The 14,045-nt window shown below is 36.7% G+C and overlaps 1 pseudogene; it reads left to right on the top strand.

Annotated features, from left to right (window-relative positions):
* The first annotated feature begins 13,684 nt into the window (after positions 1-13,684).
* The window catches only part of LOC104860329, a 176,062-nt pseudogene continuing 175,701 nt past the window's right edge, over positions 13,685-14,045 (top strand).

The raw sequence follows: 14,045 nt of genomic DNA, 5'->3' as shown, positions 1-14,045 counted from the left end.
GGTCAAATAGGACTTCTAATCCTAGATTGTGTGTGTGTTTTAGTACAAGATAGCTTCTGTCTAAGAGAGACAGAGGGGGGACTAGAAAGTGGGTTGCCCACTCACCGTGCTTCTCAAAGGTGTTTTGTTGGACAAAGCCATGAGGTGAGACACGTTCAAGGTGGGACAAAACTACAGTTGACTAGTAAAATTAAAAGCACAGTCACTTAGGTAATATTAGTACAATAAGAAATCACAAGGTGGACAAAAGTATGATCAACCAATAGGATTATGACAAGTATAGTCACTTAGGTTATATTGATTAAATGTGGATCCAATGGGAAAGTACGTCACATAGCAAGTGTACTGGGAATGAGCAAGGATTTTTGGCAGGGAGGAGTGAATCAGGGATCTTTCTTGTAAGACGTTAGTTCCCCACCCAGACGATTGAAACCTATTTAGAATATCACTGCTATGCATGCCATGTGGGTGTGGTAATTTCTCTTTTTTTACAATGTTGGCTTTCAGTGAGTGTGTCTTTATTGTCCTCCATGTTTCTCCTCATGCACTGACCCTGTTTTTTGAGGAATCTTTGCACTGGTTTCCACAGAGGTTACACCAGTCTGCACTCCCACCAACAGTGGAGAAAGGTTCCTTTTTCCCCACAATCCCACCAGCATTTGTTGGTTGATTGCTTGATAGCAGCCATTCTTTCAGGAGGATTCATATCGAGGCCATAAATATTCTTAAGTGAAATAAATAGGAGACACGTTTGTAAATACCAAATTGTCTCTCTGGTGTGAGAAACTGAAAGTAAATGAGGACAAAAAGTATAATAGATAAAGTGAAATAGGAAGTAAAGTTTCAAAAGGGAAGGGGAATTTGGGGTGGGATGGGAGAAAGGAAAGAAGAGAATGACAGATATGAGAAAAGATGGAAAAAATAGAAACAATGCCTTTGGAAATAGGGTAGGATGGAAGGGTGTGTAAGGGAGGGAATGGGAAGGTCAAAAAACAAGAACTAAGACCTATCATGCACAGGTACAAATTCCAAATGATGAATGTGATCATAAAATACACCTAAAAAGTACCAGAAAACTTAATTTCAAAGAGGAGGCTTATGAAATTATCATCTCAGTCTGAGAATATTCCCCTTGATGGGAAATAATATATTGGAGAGCTAAAAAGAAAACAATAGAAGGGGAAAAAGACATAACTCAAAGTTACCAAGTTTTTCATTCTTCTTTTGCCTCGTTCTTCTGTATAGTCACCAAGCCAGAAATAGATTACAAACTGAAGCCCGAATGACTAACCCATCCATTGCCATCCTTGCTAACTGCATCAGCCCATGGCTGAAACCCAGTGAAAAAAAACTCAAAGTGCTGCTTACAAAAACACAGAAGCTTGGCATATACTTCTTGAATTCAAAAACTAAAATTCCATAATGAAAGAGATGTTAAAATGTTCCTTGTAAGGGCTGAGGATTTAGCTCACTGGTGCTGTTACTGGCCTTGCAAGTGCAAAATCCCAAGTTTGACCCCCAGCACAAAAAAAAAAAAAAAAGCTCCTTGCATGTTGCTTATATCACCCTGTACTTATTTAAAATATCCCCTTCTAGAGACTTCACATCCTACATCCTCCACAAAATTCTGTCCCGATTTAGTGATCTAAATAACCTTTTCTTCCTCTGAAGTATTAGACAATTTCTTGACTATCTGATGCATTTATTAATTTGTTCACTGCCTTCCAACATCTCGACATCTTTTTAAATCAATTGTATTATTTTTCTGATCTTAATACAAAATGAAAAATCCCTATTAAGACCTCTACAAACTTCCATTTTGTTTTTATACATTAGGAATGGATAGCTCCATTTTTTGGTTTCTAAAACAGGAATATATTTTTCTTGTTATACCTTTTCACTTATCATTACTGCATATAAAATTTGCTATGTTTTAAATATTTTTGAGAAGCAAGTTAATGGCAACTTCCACTATAAATGAATGTCTCTAAAAATTAACTTCTGACAAATTAAAAACTATAAATTACAAGCGTATGGATTTCAGAGAGGAGTAAGTTTGCAGGAAGCAACTGGCATAAAGTAAGTTTTATATTTTCAGATAGAAGAAAACTAAGAGAATGTATCACTAGCAAATCTAAAATACAATTCCCAAATAAAAGGAGGAGCACAAATGACATGAAAGAGAACCTCAGGTCTTTAGGAATGAATAAAGAGAAATAAAAACCTTTAAGTATTAGAATAAAAACGAAGGACTACTTACTCTTTCTTTCCTGCTTTAAATTCATTTGAATAAATAGCACAGAAGAATACCAGCCCCATACAGACAGTAGTCAGCCTAAGAGTCACACCAGCCACTCTGTCCTCAGATTGACAGACACAGCCTTTGTGAGCTACCTTGGGACCCTGAGCCTGAGCTGGAACTGGAACTGAAGTTAGAGCTAGTGCTGTGACTACACTGTGGGTCTAGTGCTTTGTTTGAGCTTCAGCCTGAACTTTTGCTGAAAGAACTTGCACTTAATATCCTTGGGATTTATAAGAGCTTTGATAGCCCTACCATGCACACTCCGAACATCGGCCTTATTAACTTGTATCTTCTTCAGGCCTTTCTTATGCTTCTTGATAACAACATATGCCTCAGGTACTTAGGTTTCATCCTTTTTAGAGATTTATAACTTTGAAATTGGATTTTTGTGATGTCATTTCTGTGCTATTTTAGGGACTTGTGTGTGGTACAGTTCTTAGACTTGGCCATGCCTGTGTTGATACCTTTGATTCCCAAAGTTCTTTGCCTACAGCTTTTTGGAGTAAACATTATAACATTTACTTACAGAGTTAAAATGTATTCAATTGTATGTCATAAATGTTGCACTGAAAAATATAAGGAAGGATGGTGAATGAGCATATATATATGCTCATATGTATATGTATATATATATATATATATACACACATATACATATGATTGCTACATTTTATGTAAATGCTATAGTATTAGTTCTTGAAAGACTAACAACTTCACAGTATTCACTGAAATACCTACAGTAACCACTAGGAAAAAGTTGAAAATGATATGAATAAAAAGTTAATTGATAATTTAAAATATTTATATAAAATAAATTCAAGCAATCTAAAAAAGATGAGAAAAAAAGCAAAAAACAAAAATAAGAGCAAAGAAAAACTAAACCATGAAATAGATTTGCCATGAAATCAGTAATTATATGAAATGATAATGGACGATGCACTCCTAATAAAAAGCAGATATTATCAGAAATGCTAAATTTTTATGACCTTATCTTGCTTATATATACAACATGCTTATAGTATGCACAATAAATGCAATACAGATATATAGAAACTGTGAATTGAAAAAATATATACATATATTATGCAAACATTGAAAATAAGGTGTCAATCAGCTAACAGAAATTTTAAGATAACAAGTTTTACCAAAGTAAGAGAGTAATATATTATAAAGATAATAGAACCAATTTTCCAGGAAAAATTCTAAGTTTACAAGTGTTTAATAATAAAACTCTAAAATTTATGAAGGAATAACCACTAGAATTAAAAGTAGAGACACTTTCAAATAACAATAGAACACTTTAACATTCTTCTTTCAGTAATTTATAGAATAACCATATAAAAATTAGGTAAACAAAGAGGATATGGACAACATTATTAACCAGGGTGTGTTAATAGGTATTTATAGATTATGCCATTCAAGAACTACAGAACCTATATTCTCACATAGAAATGGTACATTCACCAAGATAGAGCATATACACAACCATAAAACAGATTTCAATATATACCAAAAGAATCATACAGAATATATTCTCTGACCGCAATATAATTAAATTAGAAACCAGTAACAATAAGAATGGAGGAAATTCTAAAGCAGTTTTTTAAAATGAGAAAAGACATGGGGTTGTTTATGAGTCTTCTATCCTATTCCATTGCAGTACATGTCTATTTTTGTTCCATTACCTAGTAGACAATCAAATAAGGACATGAAAATTATTTTATCCAAGACAATAAATGCCTACAAGAAGAACAAAGCCTCTGTGTACCTAGTAGTAATGAAGAAGATTCTGACAAGTGTTTTGCTCTGCTATTTGCATGCTTCAAGTATAGAATATTAAATGGGTTATATGTTTAGTAGTTCACATGGTTCTGGGAACAGTAGGGTGACATATAATGATACCTCACAATAGTGCATGAAACAAATCATCCTGAGAAGAACTTATGAAAGATTTCAGGAATTGCAGTGCCAAGTGAATCTTATTCTGAGGCACAGAGCTAACATCCTAGTTTATAAAACCAGTGATTCAACAAACTTCATTTGCTATATCCCTGACACCACCTAAGCTTCTTATTAAAGGCTCTTTTCTATTTGTGACGAATTGGGCAACAAAATGTCTTCCCCTTGAGTTTTCTGGAAAAGAAAGACTATAAATCCAAGGCATTGCTATTTGCTGCTACTTAGAAAAAGGCAGATCTATTTCCTCTATTCTAGCATTTTTGGAAGCCTTGGTTATATCATGAAGAAGCAAATCCGCTACAGAAGAACATCAAGGTTATGAATCAGTGCTCCAAAAGTTAACTTCTAGGGGCAAAGGTACGTGCTAATGACATTCTTGTATTTTCCTGACTGTCTATTTTCCTTCTTTATTCCCTGGATAGATACTGATACTTTTTGATCCTCCTGCTTTTTATAATAAAATATTTCAAAGTGTACTAAATCACTTCCTAATTCAATTTCATTTTTAATAGCAGAGAATATATATGGATTGATAAACATCATTTGAGAACTTCTACTCGTTTTTCATTATAATATTATTGGTGACAGAAAATGGTGTGGATGTAGAAAAGAAATTTTCTGATTTAACTATGTAAGGATGTTGTCTACTTTTGTGGAATTACAAAGATTCAAGAAAAGCCCATGTAATGAGTATTATGGAAGGAAATTTAATTTTTACATGTTTTTATTTGGAGTAACCAAAAGTTACATAAATTTGGGGACTGTTTCTTTAAGTGGTTTAACAGAAGTGGTGTTATGAATAATCAAGTGTTTAACTTTTAAAACTGAAGAGAAGCAATTTCCCAAAGAATGATGACCATCATAGTATGCTGAATTTCTACTCTATTTTGTATTATATTATAATAGTGTTTGTATTTCGTTTTAAAATCAATGTTGGAATTATAGTAATCAAATGCTTGAAGCTCTTCTACAGGCTTAGAATTTGATTAAAGTAAAGAATGCACGTTTTTTGTTTCCACTTAGATAAAGAAGCATGAGAGAGTTTTAAAAGTAGAGGTTAATATGTTAACAAAATTATTTTGATTTCATTGCTGATATTATCAAACTATCCTTGCAGAATGTCAACTGCTAAATATATTCTATTGCTAGACTGGCACATTACTAAAGAATTGACTTTACCATCTGGCTTTCTAGCATTTTTGTCAAGTCTTTTTAATTAGGTTCAAATCAGTGATCTCCACCTTTTCCTCCTTTTGTCTTTTCCAGTGCTATTCAGACTGAACTTATTTGCAGTGCACTGCAGTGTGCTCGAGTGGAACTTAAATTGAATAGTATTTTCCCCCAGGTTTTTACACCTTACATATGCTAGTAAAAGTCATGTCATACGTGACCAGTAGTGCATATAATTCAATTTTTATTTCATTATGATATAAAGATGACCATTACATTACAAAGACAGGAAGCCTTAAGAGATTGAAATGAAAAAAATAGGACCATAGTTGGAGAAGTTAAAATATCTTCAAGGAAAAGAAAAAGGAAGGGAGAGCACAGAGATTTTACCTTTGAATTTAAACCACTAAAACAATGTATATTATAGAAATACTAAAAACATTTTCAAATTAAGTCAATTGTTGCACATTTTTACAAAAATATTTCTACGAGGTTTATAAGATGAAAATCTGGTCAAATTGGTTATATCAAATTTCTGCTGTTTTTTTTTTCTTCTTCTTCTTCTTTGTGTTGGTACCAGGGATTGAATCAGGACCTTTAGCTTGCGAGGCAGGCATGGCACCTCTGAGCAACATCCTAAGCCCTCTGCTGTTAATTTAACATTATCCAAAATCAATAAAAATCTAACCTCTGTAATAGAAAGCTGATAAGGCACTGGAGGCTCATTTTTCCCTTTGTTGTGGCAGTACAACTAATTGGAAGTGGTATTATTGTAGTATATCTGAATTTTTTTTTCTTTAAAAAGAAGAGAACATACTAAGTGTGAATAGTCACCTCAAGATAGTCTCATATTCAAATACATTGATTTCCAGGCAATAAGGAGGTGGTTTTCAAAGATGTAGGCAAAAAGAAAAAAAATAAATTTACAGGATGAATATGCAGGCATATTTTCATGAATTATCCAGAGAATTAAGGGTCCTTATTCACTCTTTGTTCAAACATATGCAAACCTTTTCTTTTTTTTTTCAAACCTTTTCTATGTCCGTATTAAGATATGTATTGTAAACTCAAGCAGAATAAAAAAGTTTGGTTCTTTTTAATTCAGCAGTCTTCAGAAGATGGTGTCATCTGTATCAATCTGCCATATAGGTAGCCTAGAACAAATTGAGAAGGCCAGAACTTTCATTCTCATATAATCTGGCATAAGTGAATACATAGAATTATACTATTAAATTCAAGGTGCTGACTTTGCATTTCATTGGTGGAATACTTCATGAACTGTGATTTTTTCCATAGTACACTGAGGTTTTGAACTAAAATAGAACTGGACAACATAGCTACTACTCATGGATTCTAAGCACCTTCTTTTCCTTAAGTGATTACAAAGAATGCCTAGAATTCTTCACTGTGAACATTTAAAGCTGAATTTTCTATTACTCTTTCAAATGTGCTATCAACTCACTAGCAGCAAAAGAACACTGGTTTAACAACCTGTGTGTACAACATTTGTTACGTTGACCTCAGAAGTCTGGAAGATGTAGTCATCCATACTCAGGTTAAAATAGCACAAAAGGGGAATCCTACAGTCCAAGAAAATAATTTTTAACTGAGTTTTGTTCACCAGAGTATAGCTTCCAACAATTTCTGTATATTCTGCTTTCTAAGCACATAATAAATAAATTAATACTGCAGGATCTGCAAACTTTTATTTTTATTTTTTTTTCTAGGTAGGGAGCATAGTGTCATTTTGGAAGTAGCTTCAAACTTCATTATAATAACCAATAGCTACATTCTTTGCTAGCAGATTTATTGACCCTGAAATAAATTATATATTTTTAGAATTCTCTCCTAAGGCAGTCAAGCAAACCAGAGATTATTAAATTCATTGAGTTTTTCCTTTTCTCACATTTTCTTACTGTAGATGTGTCAAACCATTCAGCAGAAATGTAGGATATTGCAGAACAAGTACTGACCTGCAGAATTGTAATAATTACAGGATAATGTAGAACTGAAATAATTCTTCTGAATGTTGAGGTTTAATTCCAGCTGCTCTTTTCTTCTGCATTCCCAGTGGAACAATTGCCTCAATTTCTCTAGGCACAAATCTTTCATAACCACTTTTTAACTTCCTGAGCTCCTCTAGTAGAACTATACTCTGGAGCTTATGTCTCCCCATCCACTGAAATAGTCAATCATATCTTAACACACCAGGCCTTATTCGTGCATCTCTATCCTGCAGCACTGTTTTAAGACTCAGTCTTAGCCAAAGGGATAATTTAACAATGCAAGTGACATATTTTTACAAACTTTCTCTTCCGTAATATTCCTTCAGGATCCACTTCTTAGTAGATGAACTTAGTAGCACAATGAGTTCAAGGAGGAAAATCTTCCAAAAGAGATATGTAGAGATCTGCATCACCTTCATAAAGCAGTGCCTTGGCACAACATGTGTAGGGCCTGGTTAACAATTTTTTTAAAATCTTGTTTCCTTCATCCAGACACTATATTTAACAGGACAGCCTTAACAGGAAAGGCAAAAGCCTTTCCATGAGTGTGCTGTTCATCTCACATAGCTCAAATTGTTACTTACTTTTGGTGAGTAGGTAATTACAAGGATTTTTTTAAAAATAAGACTGTCTATGGCGTAATATTTCAGTATGAATTTTTTAGTATGAAAGTCATCTGACACGTGGTCATGTTAGCCATAAATCTTAGTCACAGGTTAGAAATATACCCCCAAAATTTGACAGCCATTCATATTATGCTCTGATATCTCATTTGGTTATAATATGATATAATGACAGCCACTACAGCTCGTGACTAACCATAGCCTCCCATATAAAAAGCCTTCATAAGTAGAAAGATTTGAGAGAGTTCTCCAATGAAAAGAAGTTCCTTTACCTATGAAAGCTTTGTTACACATTCAGTGTCTGCTTTGTGAGAGAGATCAGAAGTTTTAGGAGTGGTTCTATGGTATTTGAGTTTTTCTAGTTTCAGATTTTAAATTAGTCATCATAACATCCTTGATCAATATTAGTGTTCTTATTTTTCAGGCAATACACAACTGAGGAAAAGATACATTTCCATCTTCCCATGGAAAATGCATGGCAAGTTAAGTTAGATTGATAGATAGGCTGATAGATAGATAGATAGGTGATAGATGATAGATAAGATGATTGACAGAATTCAGATGTAATTTTGCTTATGTATGAATAATTTACTTTATCCACATTTTGATAATTGGCAGTAGGAGATAGAAAAACTGGTTCTCATGCCAGAAATATGAGATTGAGAAGTTGGTATGTAGCCTATCTTTATTGGCTTTCCACTTTTCAAAAACTAATGGATTGCTTCCTGCTATCCTCTGGCAAAACACATAAAAACATTTCAAATATCCAGAGGAGCTACATATTCATTGATCAGGGTTTATATATTGATTTGTGGCTAAGAGAGACTCCTGTTTTCCATTTCTGGTTGTAATGAAAATGGAATGTATTCTAATTTGTATTGAAAGTAGGTGTGTAATGGTAGAAAGCTGTTTTTATGTGTATATTTCCATTTTGGCTTACAAATGTTGGTTACATTAACTCATGCAATTTGGTAATGATCAAAACGTAATCTAAGCCAACACAGAATGAAAGTTAACACACTGTATAGACTGATCCTTGGAATTTTTGTTAATAGAAATTATACTTCCATGGTTCCAGCGCCTGCCTCACAAACACAAGGACCCAAGTTCGATCCCCAGTACCAAAAAAAAATCTACACTTCCAAATCCTGAAATATGGACTATATATCTGAATTTTATATAGATTCAATCAATGTGGAAAACTTTGATTAGATCACAATACAGTGGTCAGGCATTGTATCTTTCCTTCATGTTTATTACTCTACTGGCAATCTTATTCATTTTTTAAGATGATGTTATAGGCATGAACTGTTTTCTTATTTGGATGTGACCAAAATTAGGAGTGTGACTCCAAATCCTTCTTCATTTTTTTCCATCTGAAATATTATCTTTATCTGTTGGCAGCAATAAAAATTATCCTGAAACATGTTATTTTCTTTTGCAATTCTGCTTCTACTTTTGTCAACCAGATGATAAATACACTGACATTCATACTTCTGTTAAAATTACTTCATCTTAAATACTTGAACACCTGATGTCATACTTAGGCCTTAGAGATACAAAGACTGGTGCAAGCAATTTTTATCTTTCCTCTGAACAACTATTACAGCCTTCTAAATGGTTTCTCTGAATTCACAATGGCATTCCTCCAATCTTGTCTCTACTCTGAAACCAAAGTGAGCTTTCCAAATTAAAGTTTATTTGTGCCATTCTGCTTTGTAAAACAATTTAAGTGGATTCAGTTTGGAGGCCCCAAGATAGTCTCCATACCTTGTGCTGATTTCCACAGCCTGTATGCTGTGCATCCTTATCCTGTAACATTTCAGACTCAGGATGCAGACATGCTAAATTTCTTTCTCCTTCCCAAAAGTTCCATGTACTGTCATTCAATTGAGATATGCTAGTTTGATTGCTGCTTAATTCTTCCCCTTGAGCTAACCCTTATCCTTACTCATGTCACAGTTTAAAGGACATCTTAGAGTGGCATCACTCCAGGGTTCTCAACTTGAATTTGTTAGGGTGTAAGGTCTGCCCATACTGCTGTAGCAAAGTACCATAGACACAATAGAAATTTAGACTATTAGTTTTTACATGCTAAAAACATGATGAATACTTCTGAGTGACTAAAGAAGTGTAAGGCATGGCTTAGTTCCTCAAAAAACAGTAAGTTTAGCTTATTAATTAGGCATAAGTAAATTGGTTATAATGTAACATAGGAAACTTGACTATAAAAAAGAAAACACGATTATAACATTATAAAATATCATTGAAAAAATTATTAACTTATGAATTCTGACCTAATGAGGTGAAGTTGGGATGGGAGTCATAGGCAATGCAGGCTTTGCAAAAAGAGATAATGTTTGAACTTGGCCTGGATTTATGAGAAAAAGACTTAAGCAGGGAGGCTGGGAGGGGAAAGGGATGAAAAAATTAAGATGTGTCATGTACCTGTACCAAATACCCACAATGAATGTAATCATTATGTGTCATAAACGTGTACTAATAAGAAAGAAAAGTAGAACAATACAAGGTTAAGAATGAAATTTAAAAATAAACTATTAATCTATTATTTTTGTATTTTGATATTTATTTGATGTTTAATATTATTGGCATGATTAACATATAGATTTTTCAACACTCAATAGTAAATACAATTTTCACTCTCTTGACCATTAATTTCACTTATTATTGTAAATGTTTTAGGCCTTTAAGAAGATTGATGTTAAACACTACATTTCGCATCTGCTAAATATACTATTTATGCCACTCTTTGGCAAAAAGCGTATTTGTTTATTGCAAGGTATATTTCACATAAGCAATTCTTATGTGCTTTTCAATCTGGAGCAATTTTGTCCCCAATCTCTATTATCATTTTCCAATGTCTGCAGATTTTGGGATATCACAACTGAAAACAGAGGTGTAACAGGTATTTAGTGAATGGAGGCCAGGAATCCTACTTACCATCTTGCAATATATAGGTCAGCCTGCCACAATATAGAATGATTTTTGCCCAGTCATGGTGGTACATGTTTGTAATTCTACAACTCCAGGAGGATGAGACAAAAGGATATCAATTTCAAACCTAGCTAAGAGGCAACTTAGCAAATCAGTAATAGCCTGTCTCAAAATTTAAAAGGCTTGCATGTGTACCATAATGCAAGAGAGATGAGGCAGAGAAAGAGAGAGAGATAGAGACAGAGGCAGAGAGACAGAAAGATAGAGAGGCAGAGATAAAGAAAGTGAATAATCCAGCCCAATTGTCAAGTGTGCTAAAGTGGGGATAACCCGGCAAAAGCAATGATTCCCAGAATTATGGAATCACTCAGATCCCCACATACTATTAAGAATGCACATTACAGCCAGGCAAGGAGTGGTGGCACACACCTGTAATCTCCGTACTTGGAGGCTGAGGCAGGAGTGTGGTCCATGAGCCCGCTCATGGAACAAAGTTCAGGAGCTCGGACTGGGAGGTTAAGGCACAGAATCACCAGGCAGACTCCGGGGAGGTTTCTGGTATGCTTCTGCTTTATTCAGGAAATGTACAGGTTTATATAGGGAACCATGGGGAGGAGCATGGGAGGGGCATTTGACATTTGGCAATATCTTATTGGAGGCACTGTGCAGTGATTTTTCTTGGGGGAGGTGAAGGAGTCACCTACTAGGGGCTGAGGTGTACCCTGTTGGACCCAGCATCTATGCACTTAGGTGAGTTAGCGCAGCCTTAGCAAGGTCTCCAAGTTAGCTCAGGAGACAGGACTGCAGTGCACCTGGCCCAGCCAGACTTGAACTTCTCCCACAATTCACCCTTTTGTCTTTGACTCCAGAGCCTCGGCCAAGAGAACCACACTTTTGTGTTTGTTTATACCTTTTATGGGCTAGGCATCTGATTTTTAAGATATAGAGCAATAAAGTAATTTTAAGCAAGGTCGACGTATAGGGTGATGACAATATCAATCCTTTAGCCCAGGAATTTAGGTATTTCCACCTAGCTTGAATGCCAGACCAGATTATCTCTCATATATTATTAAGAGTAACAACATCAAGAGCCTGTGTATCATTTAACTAAATGATAATATGAGTCAAGGTTTGTAAATGTTGACTGTATGTGGGATCCCAGGTTTTTCATATATAATTTGACAGACTTTTTTAATCATTACAATGTTGACAATGATAAGAAGTAACACAAATATGGTTGACATTTGCATGACAACGGCTTAGAATCTTAGTCTCTAATAATTGAATTTTGTCCCAGACAAGATTTATCTGGGTTTGTAAATTTAAAATGGCAGCACAGACATCTTGAAACAGTAGGGCGGTTTCTCCGAAGGCCTGTGTGGTACTTTTGTCAGTTGGTTGGTGCCAATGGCAGAGATTTCCAAATCATGTCTACTGTGAGGATAAAGCACAAGGTTAAAGAGCGGATCTGAATTCTGCCAATCTTTTGTAAGACTTACCGGAAGCCAAATAGTGGGAGGTGTTCTAGCTAAATATAGATACCAAACAGAGGAATGATTAAACAAAAGGGGGTTTATACAAGGGGTCAAGCAAAATTGGGGTGATATCGGTTGGCTTGAGGCCCACAGAGCCCATACTTGCAGATTTGGGGAGGGAGGAAGAGCAGCCCGTGTTGAATTAGCAGCGAGGGCTGCACAGAGTAGGTGTAGTGGGGACTGAGACTGCAGCCCTGCCATGAAGAGTCCAGGGTCTCCCAGCTGCGCCACTCCCGGGGGCCTTCAGAGGGAGGGCTCCCAGGGACGGCCATGCCAGTCCTGTCCAGACACCTGCCACACTTCCTTGGTCACAGCCACATCAAGGGGTGGGGTGCCAGGGTGATGAACACAGATGAGATGACTCTCTTGAGGCCATCACTCCATTCCTGGGATCTCAAATCCTGGAGGAGCTGAGGTCCTGTAGGTCCCAGGAAGCCTGCTGCAAGTGCCCCAGCCAACCCTCCGGACCTGGACAATGAGGACTCCCTGGGAGACCTGGACCTCCCTCCGCCATCTCTGCCACCCTCTGCAGCCTTTCTGTGCCCACACACTACACTGGCCAGCCCGCTGAGGGGCATCGCTCACCTTGGACGTGGAGCATCTGCACTTGCATCTGACACCGCCCCAGCCACCCCAGGCCCCAGCTGAGCCCCTGCCCACCCACTACACGCCCTCAGCATCAGAGGAGGAAGAAAATCCACCGGAACTGTAAGGTGGCAGTGCACAGGCTGGAGGCCACCACCTTGGACAGGAAAAGGTGGGCTCTTCCAGATGACCATTATTTCAGTGAGAAGGGGGTTTTGGTGGGGGCACATCATCGACAGGAAGTGAGAGACCAGCAGGTGGGGCTGATGCCCTCGGGGAAGAAGAAAGTGGAAGAGACAGCCTGCCCATACCATCTTTTTAAAGAGGTTTTTGTCTGCCATCTTTAGAGCACTCACGGGGCCCTACATTCACCTGAGTTTGGGCTGGAAATGCCTCAGATGCCTTTATAGCATGAGGACCCTTTACTAAGGCAGCCTGTATTGGCCATTCTTGACTTAAGAGATTGCCCATAATAGGAATCCTTACCTGCAGGTTCAATATTTACCATGTATACCTGAGTCCCACTTTGGGCGCCAGCTGTTGTCGTCCATGAGCCCACTCATGGAACAAGATTCGGGAGCTCAGACTGGGAGGGTAATGGGTGGAATCACCAGGCAGACTCTGGGGAGGTTTCTGGAATACTTCTGCTTTATTCAAGAAATGCACAGTCTTATATAGGGAACCGTGGGGGAGGAGCATGGGAGGAATATTTAACATTTGGCAGTATCTTATTGGCCAGACATAGCAGAGTGATTTTCCTTGGGCAAGGTGAAGGAGTCACCTACTAGGGGCGGAGGTGTACCCTGTTGGACCCAGCCTCTACGCACTTACGTGAGTTAGCTCAGCCTTAGCAAGGTCTCCAAGTTACCTCAGGAGACAGGAGTGCGGCACACCTGGCCAAGCCAGGCTT

Source organism: Fukomys damarensis, unplaced genomic scaffold (genome assembly GCF_012274545.1).
Source record: "Fukomys damarensis isolate Sample0158 unplaced genomic scaffold, DMR_v1.0_HiC HiC_scaffold_39, whole genome shotgun sequence".
In the NCBI taxonomy this organism is placed as follows: Eukaryota; Metazoa; Chordata; class Mammalia; order Rodentia; family Bathyergidae; genus Fukomys; species Fukomys damarensis.
This window is presented reverse-complemented; position numbering and strand designations above follow the sequence as displayed.